Source organism: Notamacropus eugenii, chromosome 4 (assembly GCF_028372415.1).
Source record: "Notamacropus eugenii isolate mMacEug1 chromosome 4, mMacEug1.pri_v2, whole genome shotgun sequence".
Lineage (NCBI taxonomy): Eukaryota > Metazoa > Chordata > Mammalia > Diprotodontia > Macropodidae > Notamacropus > Notamacropus eugenii.
Window position 1 is genome coordinate 400237018 of NC_092875.1, and position 15557 is coordinate 400252574.

Genomic DNA, 15557 nt, shown 5'->3' on the forward strand with positions numbered 1-15557 from the left:
AGTCTAGCCAAACCAGCCTTCTTACTCCACACAAATGACACTCTATCTTCATTATGCCCCATTATATGTGTACATGTTTCTTCCCAACAGAATACAAGTTCCTTGAGGATAAAGACTGCATTCTTTTATTTTTGTATTCCCACTACCTATATTACAGTGCTTAACACAAAGAAAGTGATTAATAAATGGTTGCTGATCGATTGATCATTTTCCATGTGGCTGTTCCCAAATGTTCTGCTCTCCTCTTTCCTAACAAGAATATTTCATGAGAACCAAAATACAATTTCCTTTTCCTAGTTACCTTCTAACTTCTTCCCCTAAAGGTCAACTAAGGCTTTATTTCTATAAGGCATTCAGACTCCCTGTGAGTCTGAATTTTTTTTTTTTTTTTTTTGCTTTTTGGCTTTTGCTGTGAGATCATATTTTTCTCTCTGTATATTTAATGGCTTCTTCCCTATTATATAATTTGGCTTGTGCTTTTTTTAAACGATTGGAAAAATGGAAAGAGAGGTTATACTATACAACTTTATTTGTAAAAGAATACAATGGTGATGAGTATACACTAACACAAGATCAATCCACAATTCATTGTACTTACATGATATCAGATCTCCATCAAAATTTAGTGTCTTGAATTAAATTTTTCCTACCTGTGAAGTTCTAACCCCAGTCCTATGAAAAAAAATTTTGTAGGTCTTTATAATATTTCATTATATTGCAAATAAGACTTCAAATTAATAGGGTTCATATTTTCCATTATTCATGTTAAGGTGAGCTCGATACCTGAAATCTTTTCCCACTAATGCTATTGTATCTGCTAAGCTCTTGTCTTAAGCTATACTTATACTCTCCTATCCAAGTTACCGTCCGCTACTTCAGATTGTCTATCAGTCCTTTTTAATCATTTGTTGTACAGGTTCTTTTATCTTTTTTAATTGGGAAGGAATTTGAAGACTGTCCTCACTGTCCTCTTAAGACTGGCATCTTAATGAACAAATAAGAGGTAATAAAATAAATAAGGCTCAAAGAGGTACCAGAAAGGAATGGACATATACTTGAGATAAATCTGCAGAGTGGCTGCCAAGGTGAAGGTATGGCTGCAATTACCCAAGGATATATACTATGAAAAAGTAAAAAAACTCTCACTACAGGGCCTGAGATAGCCTAGGTGTTACAAATCAGTATGGAGAAGAATTATTATTCTGATGAACAGAGGCCAAGGCTGATTTTATTATTTTAGAGAACCAAGCAAAAGTTTGGGGAAAGTCTAGATTCTAGATTCATATAAAAGTTTACCAGGCCTAACCATGGTTATCCCATTGTCTAATGCTTCACCTTCATGCTATATACAGCTTTTCCCACAATGTCTGTCTGCTTATCCCTGTAAGAAGTGCTTGGTAGTAATTCTACAGTCTAGGTTTGCTCCCAAAGGGGAAAGTAATACAGACTAGGCTTGCTGCCAAGTATGGCCTTTTAAAAGTGCAGCTCAGGTCTTCTTGGTTCCTTAGGGCAGTGGCTTTGTTTCCTTCTACCTAAAGAATCTTCTGTCTTCAGATGTGGTACTGGGTCCTCTGGACATACACAGTCTTTGCCTCTGCCCAAAGGTCTAAATAGGTGCAATATCCATTAATTGCCCAGTACATGCTGCTTTCTAACTTCTTTCTCTGTGCTGAGATCTGTGTAATAGAGTGCTTTTGAAGGTTCCTGATAAGCTTCCCCAATGAGTCAGTTCCTAGAGTCTTTGTTGACTAACTGGGAAATCAGTACATAAGGTAGCCAGATCATGTGTCACTGAAAGAATCTAAACCATATTCTAGTAGAATAAATATCTCTACAGTGAAGGAGGATCTTATATTTATATTTTTCTAGTTATTTATTATGAGGATCCATCTACTTTCTTTGAATTGCCAAGAAGCTATACTTTGAATTACCATAGAGCAAAACCCACAAAATCTTACTTTATTAGCTAATGAATGCTACTGACTCAAGTCAATACTTGCAACTATTTTATATCAATTTAAGCAGGTATTTAGTACTTACTCTTTCAAATACCTACTAAGGCTGGGAACACAAAAATGCAAAATGACTTGGTCCCTCAAGGAACTTACAACAGAATAAAGGGGATATGACATGTGCCCAAGTGACAGAGACTAGCTTGGTACGTCAGATTTAAAAAGAAAACAAAATGAGATACTCAAAGAGTATCTAAAAGGTAGCAAAAGGAAGTTTACTTGGCCATAGCAAGCAAACAAGATTCACCACAAAGCAAGGATATAGTATTAATTCAGATAAAGACAGTTTCCCTGTGCCAGTATTCAACATGCTGCTGTTATACCAGTCAAAAGCATGAAGGGACCAGGGAGTTACTGAAGCCTTGACTTTTGTACCAAGTGCACCAGAAAGATACATTAACGACTTTCAGTTTTTATCCCATTGAGTCATTGAAGTCCCAAGGGTGGGGTCAATACATATTATGGAAAAACTAGTCAATTGGGGGTAGAACACTGCCTTAGACTATTATTCCCATGATGTTAAGTCAGCTTTTATTTTTTGGAATGCATACATGATTTTATTAGTAAATTCCAGTGAGGAAATTCCTTCTTTCCATGTAGATATGTATCTGCTTTGTGATTTGTTGTTTTAGAGAGTGATCTGGGGCACTGAGGGGTTAAGTGACTTAAGTAACCAGGATCACAGTGTCAGTAGGTGGTAGAAATGGAATATAAACCCTAGTCTTCCTGACTCAAAGGTTAGTTATCCTTTATGTCATGACTTTTATATAAATAAACATAATTTTAAAGGTGACAAGTATATAGGAAAAATTGACAGAGATGGATTATGAAAGAGATAATTTCTAGCCAGGTGACAACTATCAGGAAGAAGGAAGTGGTATCCCAAAATGATCTTGAGGGAAAAGATAGAATTCAACAGTCTGGAGTGAGGTTCCAGTCAAAGTCAAGGAGATGGGAGATAGAGTGTTGTGTCTGAGGAATGGCAAAGTAGACCAGCATGGCTGGAATATAAAGTGTGGAGAGGAGTAAAGTGTAAGACTAGAAAGGTGTTTGCCTAAGCTTTAAAGTGTTAGCCTAAATAGGAAAATAAAACAGGAAATACAGGAATAAAATAGGAAAACAATTATCACCCTTAGATAACAAAAAAAGAATGACAGATGTAAAGAAATTTAAAGGACTGTGAGACATGGAGAAACAGGTTAAACAACCCTTGTTTTCTCTGTAAAGTAGAATATGAGATTATCTGCTACAAGAGAGAGCCAGGAGACTAGAGTGGAGGCTTGAGGAAGTTGGAGTATCTGCTTTCACATGTGATAATGAGTTACAAATGAATAAAGTGATCATTATACAGCTACAACCACTCAATATGAGGTTAGCATGAATTTTCATTGGACCCAGTGAGCCAAAGTTTGTGATTTCTTCCAGCAATGTTTAGCAGTTGGAGGATAAGAATAGGGGAATTGGGATAGAAGGTTAGGAAATGAAAGAAGAACAAAGAACAGGAATTTAAGAGTGGAGGTAATTATAGTGTTGAAGTGGATAACCAGATATTCAAAGCTATGAAGTGAGAGAAGGTGATGGTAAAAAATAGGGTGATAGAGTTGAAAAAAAGGGAACTACGAAAGGACTGTAAGGCCAAGCTTTAAATAAAGGAAGATTCAGGTTGCGAAAGTTAGTAGACAGAAGACTGACAAGGAAGGGAGTTTTAGGATCTTGGAAGTGATACAATTTTAAGGAATGGTGAGAGGTGACCCAGGACTGTCACTGTGGATAGCCTAGGTAGGTAAGAGCTATGTGCCATAGGAGATCAAAAACAATGAAGTTCTGAGAAATCAGGATGGCAGAAGAAACATCATTGTAAATTGGTAAGGGATAGTGTGGAGAGGGACTGTTAAACCAGCTGCTGAACCTTAAATTAAGGAAGGTAGGAGTACTCTGGAGAGTGACTTGACACATACCAGGATCAGAAGAGGCTGATATAATGAAATGGTGTGAATGTCAAAAGTAGAAAGCTGATAGGCAGGGAAAAGTACGGAAATGGCAGTGGGAAACAAGGAGTAAATGAATTCATGTCTCACTGTTTCTGGGATTATGAAAGAAGGAATAGCAAATATTAGAGAAATCAACAAGGAATGTAGTGTTTACGTTGTAAATATGTATGCATATACATATATATACACATATGCACATACTTTAAATTGATATTTCTTTTTTATATAGCCTAAATTTCTCTTTCTATCCCTCTTCCTTCCCCCTCCCACAGAACCATCCCTTTTAACAAAGAATTTTTTGAAAAAGAAAACAGGAAGAGAAAAATTTCAGTTAAACTTGTTTTTCTCCTCTTCCTTTTTTAAAATTCTTAGTTAAAAGGGATGGCTCTTTGACTCTGGGGAGAGAAGGGATACAGGTAGCAACTGAAGTGAAGTAAAAACAAAAGATATCAATAAAAATCTAAAAATTCAGGAAAACCAATACAACAAAAATAAAAAAATTAAAATCTGATATTGTACATAATACCCTATGCCCACTGACCCTAAACTCTGTAAAGAATGGGAGGTGTCTTCTCGTTATCTCTTATTTGAGTCAAGCTAATTTTTTATAATTTCATAGTTGAAATTTTTGTGGTTTTGTGTTTTGTGGTTGTACTTTCCATTTACATTTTTGCAATAATTATGCAGATTGCTTTCTTATTTGTCTATGATTTTCAATAAAAGAATGGTAGAAATAGGTCAGAGGAAGTTGGTATTAATGTGCCAAATGTGCCCATGCCAAGCTAAGAAATCTTCTGTGTGTCCGCTTTAAACTTGCAAATGGTAAGCAGAGTTAAAATTCAGAAGTTCAGTTTCCCCATTGTTCCCATTCAGGAAGATAGTTTTACTTACAAACTCCCTTAGCAGATTACTTTTGACTGATATAATTGTTATGTTGTCTATACTTACTTCAGGTCGTGTAAGCCTTTCCATACTTTTCATTATACCACTCTTGCCAGATCGTGGGGTATGTCATATACAGTATACCCTCATCTTTATCTCTAGCTCATGTCTCTTCTTGGGGGTTAAGCTTCTTCTTCATAACTTCAGAACATTAAATCTTGATCATACCATGACTGTTGCTCTTTCAGTTTACATTGTTCTGTCATTGTATAAGTTGTTTTCCTGAATCTGCATGCCTTGGTTTATGTCTTTCCATGCTTCTATACTTGTATAATGTTTGTAGATTCTTAAAGCAAAGCAACATTCCATCACATTCATACCCCACAATTTCTTCTGCCATTCCTGAAGAGATAAGCATCTACTTTGTTTCTGAATCTTTGCTATCACAAAAAGTGCTGCTATTAAAACTTTTGGTGCATATGCAAGGAGTTGGTATTTTCCAGAGAAAACTGGCTACCAGTACATGCCAGGAGGTAGAGAGGGTATAAAAGGAAGAGACTTAATATTAAAGTATAGGACTTGTATCTGTCATAGGATAACAGTCACATGCGTGACTATATCTATGCACCTATATCTATGCAAATAATGAAGGAATTTGGATTGATGAATTTTTAATACAGAGAACAGATAAACAGGAAGACATAGGCTGGAAAGCAGTGCTCTGTTTTCAGTAGTAGTGTATCCTCCCCCTTCCTTTTGCCGCAGCAGGACTGTAGTAACAGGCAATGCACATCCTGTGGGGAATTCTCCTCGAGCTTACTTGGTATTTGCCAGTCAACATGCATTTATTAAGTACCTACTATTGGGAAAGACAATTAAATGCCAATAGCTAATGACACAGACAAAGAAAGCTGGAGAGGGTGGCAGAACCATGACTGCCTGGCAGAACTTAATTAGAACCTTGTTTTACCTTCAAGAATGACCAATGGATCACTCCAAGTTCCTGAACTGCATCAGCAGAAGATGGCTGGCCAAGAGAGTCAAACTTTCTGGCCTGTTTGAACTAGATTTCTGATGTCATTGGTATATGTAGAATAAGAGAATCCTGAAGAGACTTCTCAGCCAATGAAGAGTTGCACGTATTCTACAACTTTATAATCTTAGAGAGTTGTCTGGGACACAGAAAGATTAAGTAAATCATCAGGGGTCCAAGAGGCAAGAAGATATTCTGAAGGTACCATCTGAACCTCTAGATCTTCCTGACTCTCAGACCAGTTCTCTATTGACTATGACACAACTTCTTCTATACAAAATATGAACAAAATAAATACAGAGTAATGTTGGTTAGGGGAAAAGAGGGCCCAATAATGAGAGAGATCAGAAAAGGCCTCCTGTTAGGAGGGAGCACTCAGTCTTCTTGAAATGTCTGGAACAGTCTTAATTTTAGGAAAGTATTCTTTTAATGATATTTTGCAAAAGAAATCTTTTGTCAGACCATGTGTTCTAATTTAATTTGGAAAATGCAGTCACCACATAAAAGTTACCACATCTCAAGCTGACTGTAAGTAAAAGGGCACTGGAAGCAATATTAATTTTTGACTCTCCCAGCCTCTACCAAGATAAGTAACTGTCCCAATTCAATCAAGTATTACTTTTACTTTTCTTACCCAAATGGTGCACTTGTCTGATTCACCTCAATAGCTGCTTCCCCCAGCCCCAGACATGTCTGTTCTCTCACCAGGAGACTAAAACATTGTGCAGATGTACTGTTGGATACAATGATGCCAATATAATATATGCACTGTTCAATAATTTATTTTGTATCTAGAGAAATGCATCTGTTTCCTCCTTGTGGGGTTGGGATGAGGGGTTTCAACGTCATTTTAGGTACTGGTCCAATTCTTCCATCCAGTTAACCAAAAATGAAAATTTCCATCTGTTCAATTGCCATTCAGAGGAATGTTTTATCTCTGAAGCACATTATGACAACTAAAATTGACAGCATAATCTGTCTCCTTTCCCCCACTTTCATTCCCTTCTCAGATTTTCTTGAGTTTTAACAATAAAGAACTTTCTTTTTTACCTGTCTAAAACAACAGGATTTACTCTTCCTTTTTTCTAGTAGCCAAGACCAATAGAGCACTAATAACTGTCCACCATTCACTTCTTTCTTAGATTCTTTTTTGTTCATTAGTGACCCTCCAAGTAACATACTTGCTGGCATGCTATTAACAGAACAATGCAAACATAACCTTCTCTCTTTCATATATGAGGGAATGTCTGCCAGCTATATCTGGCATTCCACAGAATCCACAGATTCTTTCCAACTGAAGTTTGGAAGATAAAGTTGGAGACTGATTTTATTGATCATTCTGTACTTTAGAAACTTGACTAAAGAGCCTTCAAAGGAGTACTGCCTCAGATGGTTTTTAACTCATTACTTGGCAGAAAAGGTGACAGCATCATTTTACATAGGAAGTGAGAGAGATGCATACATAGGCATATAAAGTATATATACATAGCTCAATTTTCTGAAAAAATATGTTTATGTATTTTATATTTACACATAAATATATTTATCTCTGTTATTTCATCACTGTAGTTAGTCCTTACACAATTCCTTCACATCTTCTTAGGGTAAACTTTGTGAATTTCCAGAACTCAAAACCTCATCACCAAGTAACCAATCTTCTCTTAAGTGTTTCTGAACTGAGTTGGGCTGATCCTCACAAGAAGATGTCCTAATCTGTCTCTGGGTCTATACTCAAAAACATTTTTGCATGGATGGAACTTGCCAGAGCCACAACTTGTATTCCACTGATATTTCACCTTCAAGAACCATCATACCCCACAGTAAAGAAACAAGAACAGGATGTTAGAGGAGTATATTAATGTTTATCTATATGTGGATGTATTACATAGAGATCTATGTCATGGATCTATATGGAGAGAGACTAAACTATGCATTAAACAGGAAAGCATATCTATACATACACTGACAGGTATGTCCCACAGCTGACTCATACTGACTGTGACGCTGAGTATGTAACCTAAGCCTTCAATGTCCCAGTCTTTAAGACTATAAGTTGGAAAGAAGGTATCACCCTGCATCAGATTTCCATTAAAAAATTCTAGTGTTTTGTTATACAAAGGGCTATAATGGACAAATAATGGACTTCAAACCATAAGGAAGAGCTCAAACAATGTGGGTTTGAGCCCAATGAAGTTCATTATAAGTACACAGAGCACAGTTGTGAATAGATTTAACTATATCATGAAACGTACACTTTTGGGTACATAATAGATAATTATTAAATTTTAAGCTAATATTACAAGTTAAACCTTCAACTTCAATCACCCTCTACCTCCAATTCTTTCTTGTAGCAGATTACAGAGAAAACAATGGCCATTTCACATGTTTTTCAATGTCTCACAGTCCTCTAAATTTCTTTCCATCTGTCATCCTTCGTTTCTTTGGTATAAGAAGGTGAGAAGGCCTCTTTCTTTTTAGGCTAACATCTAGCATTCTTTATCATTTGACCCCTCTGGCCTTTCTAGTCTTACACTTTATGTCTCTCCACACACTCTACATTCTACCTTCTGCTGTTCTTCACACATGACACTCCAGCTCCCATTTCCTTGACTCTGACTGGAATAACCATCTCCTCATCCCAGCCTGCTGAAAGCCTTCTTTTCCCTCAAGATTTAGTTTGGACATTTCCTCCTTCTTTCTGATACTTGCCACGTGGCTACAAATTTTCTTTCTTTCATAATTTGTCTCTATCAAAGTATTAATATACTTGTCACCTTTAAGATTAAGAGTATTTATATGAAAGTCATGACATAACAGATAGATAGTTGACCTTGGAGTCAGAAAGACCTGAGTTCACATTTCATTTCTGCTATCTCTTGACTCTGTGACACTGGGCTCTCAAACGCCAAATAACAGAGCAGATGTCCATTTACACTGATAGAAGGGGAAAACTAACAAAAAGAATAGGTCAATATAAATATATAAAAATTCCAAAATAAAAATTCAAATTCTAACTATAACTATAATGGCTGATTTCAGGATATAACCAAAATTTCCTGAGAACTCAACTTATAATAACTCTTTTGGGAGAAGGAAATTAAAAATCAAGAGAATGGGATCTGGAGTCAACAGATCTGGATTCAAATCCCAGCTCTGATGCCAATGGGCAAGTCACAAACTCTCTGAGCCCCAATGCCTTAAGTATAAAATGACAGGGCTAAACAGAACATCTAAGGTCATACATGAATCTATGTTTAAAACAAAAACCATTCTTAACCATCTGTGAAAGACAAAATTAATCCTCCTCTTTTAAATAATGCGTCTACTCCTAAAATGTTATTAGGTTACCTTTCCCCAAGAACTGACTCATGTGCATGTGCGCACGCACACACACACACACAAACACACACACACACCAGACTCACAAGACCAAGAAGAGGAAACAGGACACTTATTCCAAATCACTTTCTTACCACTTTGCCAGCATCACCCAAGAGCCTTTCCTTCTTTAGGATTCATGCCAGGGGCAGCTAGGTGGCACACTGAATACAGCACTGGCCTTGGAGTCAGGTGGACCTGACTTCAAATCAGATACTTAATACTGTCTAGCTGTGTGACACTGGTCAAGTAACTTAACCCCAACTGTCCCAGGAAAAAAAAGATTCATGCCATCTGGTTATATCATCATTGGTTCTGTAATCCATTTGACACCATCCCAAATGACAATTCTCCCTTACCCTTAGTGACTTAAGCAGCTGGCTCACAGATTCTGTCCCTTTCCCAGCCATAATCAGTTTCAATATGCATGCTGACAATTCTCAATATCTTGAACTCATAATTCCTCTTCTTTCCCCTCAATTTCAATAACCTTCATTTATCTCCACTCCATTTTAAAAATTACTAGAGTTACATTTTAAACTTCATCATCACCCTGGACTAAATCAAATTAAAATCCTGAACTTAAAATTCTACTCTTTGACCAGAGTCATGTCTCCTGTCTCATGAGCCTGTTGCTCATTCACATCATTACCCTCAACTCTGCCCTGTTCTCTGAGTTTGTCAACCCTGTTCTGCTGCTTTTCCATCCAAATGGCTCAAGCATTTCAGTCATTAGTTAACAACATTTTGCACAAAAAAATGTTATCTAGTTATCTTTTCCCTTTCAAACCTGCTCTTCTGTTAATGGTGCCTCCAGACTCCCCAATTACTGAGCTTCAAAACTAGAGAGCTATCTTTAACTCCTCCCTTTCCTTTCCATTAGCCACTACATGAAACCAATTGTCAGTTTCTCACAATTTAATACATTCACGTACTCCCCTTATTTGTTTTTAAAATGTTTTACTGATGCTTAAAAAACAAAAACAACACACAATGGTATCATATCACATTTCCATCCCCTACCTTTCATGCTCAAATAGAAACCTTTTTTTTTTTTTTAAATCAAGTACAGTTAAGCAAAATCAAGGGGCATTTTGAGGCATGTATTGTTAGATACCATCATTCAGAACCTGTAGTCCACACCTCTATAGCAAAAGGAAAGACGTGTGTTTCATCAAACTCAAGAATAGTCATGGCATTGATGTGAATTATAATGTCTTATAGTATTGCTTCCTTTATGTCCAGAGTTTACAACCTGAAATCCATGAAACTGGTTTTTTAAAAAAAATATTTTACTAACTGTATTTCATTATATTCATTTTCCTTGTAACCCCATATATTTATTTTACACATTTAAAAATAGTATTCTGAAAAAGGATCACTGGTTTCACCAAACTGCCAAAGAATTCCTTGAGGGAAAAAAAAGATTAAGAACTCCTCCTTTACATTATTGTGGTTAAATGCGTATGATATTCTTTTGATTCTGCTTATACTGCTTTGTATCAATTCATAGGAGCCTTCCCAAATTTCTTTAAGTTCTTCATATTCATTTTTTCTTATTCCATTACCACAGGGAGTCTCTTATCTGAGGTGTCTGTGATCAAGGAAGACTTCCTGAAGAAAGTAGTATGTGAGTGGAACCTTGAAAGAAGAGATCATGGGGAGATAGCGGATGCCCACAACACAAGTTGGCCCATACTAACACAGAGGCAAGACCAAAAAAAAAGAAAAGAAACAGATTAAGGTCCTGTATTGCTGAAATATAGAGTATGATTAAACAAACCACTGCAGAACCAGGAAGGCTTGACTGAGTGACCAGGATAATAACTCAGGTCACTGTATTTGATGGAGATGACACATTCCTAAATTACAAATAGAGTGCTCAAAATACTCTTCAGAAGTCAACCAGGAAGAACGGGAGCTACTGCCCACACTCATTCAGATTTAACACTCAAGTATAAAAATGACAACAACAAACATTTACTTAAGAACAATGCTTTTAAAAGTTATCACCACACTAAACACTCAATCTCCAGGTTGATTTCAAAATATAGACACTTAGCAGGAATAAAAATCATGGAGGAATATAATGAGGCATGCGTCACCCCATGATTATGTATTCTCTTGGAGATATACCAATGATGCTTTTAGTGGATCTAAAAGGAAAATGCTTTCATTTTAAACATTCTTAGATTCAACTACAAAAAACAGTTTATTTTTTCTACCAATGCAATAGTTCATGAAACATTAGGTAATAAAAATAGCAGGAGAATGACTTATTCTAGAATCAATTTTATCTGAATTCTACTGAAAAGATTAGATTTAATAACATTACAAATTTATACAGCACTTTAAAGTTTGCAAAGCACTTTACATGTATCATCTCATTTAATCATCACAACAAACATGTTTAGTATTATACCCATTTTACCAATGAGAAATGTGAGACTCACAGAACTAAAATCAAGTCATCTATGATCACTCAGCCAGTAGATCCGAGCAACTAAATTCAAATCCAGATTTTCTGTTCCTCAAATAGACAACTCTACAACATCACAACTGCTTCCATTGTGAGGATGCCTAAAAAGAAGAATAATTTTTCTCTTCTCTTTTTAAAAACTGATCTTTTTTAAAAAATATCACCTTCAGTTCTAAATATATCCCACTGCATCCTTCACCTCAGGTGCCTTATTAATGTGGCAATCACTGTTTTAAACTCTGGAGATGAAGTACAAGCAAGCAAAATATCTCTGTTCTCAAGGAACTTATAATCTAATGGGGGAAGAAAACATAAAGGGATGCTAGAAAGTTTGTAAACAAGCATTTACTGAGTGTTCACTATGCACCAGGCAGCAGCTAGGTGATACAATAGATAGAGAGTTGGGCCTGAAGTCAGAAAGACCTGGGTTCAAATCCTGCCTCAGATGCTTACTAGTTTTGTGACCCTGGGCAAGTCACAAGCCTGTTTGCTTCAGTTTCCTCATCTTTAAAATCAGTTGAAGAAGGAAGTGACAAACCACTCCAGTAACTTGCCAAGAAAACCCAAAAGAGGTCACAAAGAATCACACAACTGAAAAATGACTAAACAACATGTGCTAGGCACTTCACTAAGTGTTGCAGATACAGAGAAAGGCAAAAGAGTCTTCTTGCTCTCAAGAAGTTCACAGTCTAAGGGGGGAAACAACATGAAAATAACTATGTACAAACAAAACATAGGAAAAAATGAACAGAAGGAATGCACTGGAAGGATAAGGAAAGGCTTCTTGTAGGAGGTGGGATTTTAGCTGAGACTTGAAGAAAGCCAAGGAAGCCAAGGAGCACAGATGAAGGAGAAAATTCAAGGCACAGAGGACAACAAAAATGTCCAGAGTTAGAAGATACAATGTCCTGTGCAAGGAAGAGCAGGGACAGTGTCCATGCATCACAGAGTATATAGGGGTGAGTAAGGTATAAAAAGAGTGGGGGAGGGAGAAGATTATAAAGGGCCTTGAATGCCAAAGGATTTTACATAAAAGTAAAAGTAAAAAAAAAAAAAGTAAAGTGATGAGGGCCTGCACCAGGGTGATGACAGTATCAGAGGACAGAGAGTGTTTGAGATGTCCAGCAGACATGTGGAGATGCAAGACTAAATATGAGGAGAGAGATGAGGGCTGTGTAAGTAGATATTGAAGTGCTCACTGGAGCAATGAGAGCTGATAAGATTACCAAGTGAAATAACAGAGAAGGAGAAAAGGGTCCAGGAGAACCCAGAGGGTCACCCCTGTTAGCAGGAATGACCTGGACCAAGATTTATCAAAAAAGGCAGAGAAGGAACAGCTACAAGGAGAAGCAGGAGAAAGTAGCATCACTAAAGAGAGTATCAAGGAGAAGCAAATCATCAACTAAGTGACAAAGGCTATAAAGAGATCAAGAAGGATGAGAACTGAAAAAAAGATCACATGCCCAAAGGGCTACAAAAATGTGCATACCCTTTGACCCAGCAATATCACTTCTAGGACTGTATCCCAAAGAGATCATCAAAATGGGAAAGGGTCCCATAAGTACAAAAAAAAAAGCAGCACTCTTTGTTGTGGCCCAAAACTGGAAATCAAGAGGATGTCCATCAATTGAGGAATGGCTGAACAAGCTGTGGTATATGAATGTAATGAAATACTACTGTGCTATAAGAAATGATGAACAGGAAGGCTTCAGAGAGGCCTGGAAAGACTTATATGATCTGATGCTGAGCGAAAGGAGCAGAACCAGGAAAACATTGTACACAGCAACAACCACAGTGTGTGAGGAATTTTTCTGGTGGACTTAGTCCTTCATAGCAATGCAATGACCTAAAAATTCCCAATGGATTTTTGAGGCAAAACACCTTCCACATCCAGAGAAAGAACTATGGAATTGGATCGCAGAATGAAGCAGACCTTTTTCTTTTGTATTGTTTTGTTTTGTTTTGTTTTATGGTTTTTCCAATTCATTTTAATTCTTCTATTCAACATGACTATGGTGAAATTGTATTTAATAGGAAGGTATGTGTAGAACCTATATAAGATTGCAAGCCATCTCGGGGAAGGAGGGGGGAGGGACGGGAAGAAATCTAAGATATATGGAAGTGATTATAGAACACTGAAAACAAATGAAATAATTGTTAACAAAAAGGATTTAAAAAAAGGTCATTAGGTTTGGTCTCTTAGTAGAGATCACTGATAATTTTGGAGAAGATAGTTCTACTTGAATGACAAGAAAGGAAGGCAAGTTGTTGAGAGTTAACAAGAGTGAGAGGAAATGCAGAGGAGGCATCAACTGTAGGCAACCTTCTCAAAGAATGCAGTCACAAGAGAGGAGAGATATGGAAAGATAACTAGCAGAAATGGATGGATGAAGTGAGGGATTTTTGAGGATGAAGGAAACCTTTGTATGACTGTAGGATGAGAAGTCTTGTTGTACTCACATGAAAGAGCTCCAAGTAGTTGCAGGAGTAAAGTTCATGATTCCAATGGGGAGGAGATAAGGTTGTAGGCCAAAGTGGAGATGACAAGTTCTGGAAATAGGTGTAAAATAGCCATACCTGACCATATATGCAACATTTCATATTCATTCACTTCTACGGTGAAATTAGGGGAAATATATTTTCTCATCTGTTTTCCAGGATCAATCTCAGTCATTATGATTACAGAATCCAGTCTGAATTTTGTTTTATTGGGGGAGAGGGGTTTCTTTCTATTCAGATTGTTTTGATCACTGTATATAATGTTTTCCTGGTGTGTGTACTTTACTCTATATCAGCTCAAATAACTCTTCCCTCACTTCTCTGAATTCTCTCACTGTACTCTTTAGTCCTCTCCTCCTTCTCCCTTGACTATTGAAGATCCCTCCTGACTGAGATCCTCCTCTCCTAATTGGTGACTTCCTTCTTATGACTACCACTTTAAGAAAGACTCAAGCCATACTTGATCACACTTACTCTCTCCTTCTGGATCCTTCAGTCTTCTCCCTAACTATCACATTATTCTCTCCATTCCCCCACTTTCCAGCTTCACTTCAATGTTGCTGTATCAATTTTAGATAAACAAAAGGGAAAATACAGAACTGAACAAGTTACTAGAGAAATTTAGAGATAGAAGACTTATGGCACTTTCTAAATGGCTCAGCAAAAGAATATATACATTTCTTTGTACCATATAAAATTTTTACCCAAACTGCCTATGAACTGGGGCGTAGTGATATTGCAAACAAATGTAAAAAGGTAAAAACAGCTAATATACTCTTTATAGACAATAATGCAATAAAAATAGCAATTTGCTCAGGGACTACAAGCAAAAGATACATCCAAATGGAGACTTAACAATGAAATCCTAACTAATAAGTGGGTCAAAGAACAAATCATACAAACTATTAGTAATCATGTGAAGACATCATGTGAAATAATCATGTGAAATAAAATGATAATAGCATGGCGTACCAAAATTTTTGGGACACAACTAAAGCAGTCCACAGGGGAAAATTATATCCTTACAAAAATAACAAAATAGAAGAGAGGATTAATAATGAATATGCATTTAAAAAAATAGAATGCCAATAAATAAACTAAAAATAAGCACAAATGAGGAGATATTTAAAAACTGGAGGGGAAACAGATAAATTGGAAACAAAACCCCAAAAAACCCATAGAAATAATAAATAAAATCAAAGGCTGGTTCTTTGAAAAGACTAATAAAATTGATAAACTCTTAACTAATCTGATTAAAAGAGAACAATAAAATAGCAGATGAG

The 15557-nt window shown here is 36.6% G+C and overlaps 1 protein-coding gene and 1 pseudogene across 1 annotated transcript in view; one reads left to right on the top strand and one right to left on the bottom strand.

The window, feature by feature from the left end:
- The window catches only part of NDUFAF2 (NADH:ubiquinone oxidoreductase complex assembly factor 2), a 220875-nt gene that overhangs the window by 174212 nt on the left and 31106 nt on the right, over positions 1-15557 (bottom strand). The window lies entirely within an intron of this gene.
- Positions 1-15557, top strand: part of LOC140498767 (large ribosomal subunit protein eL32 pseudogene) — a 40165-nt pseudogene that overhangs the window by 22775 nt on the left and 1833 nt on the right.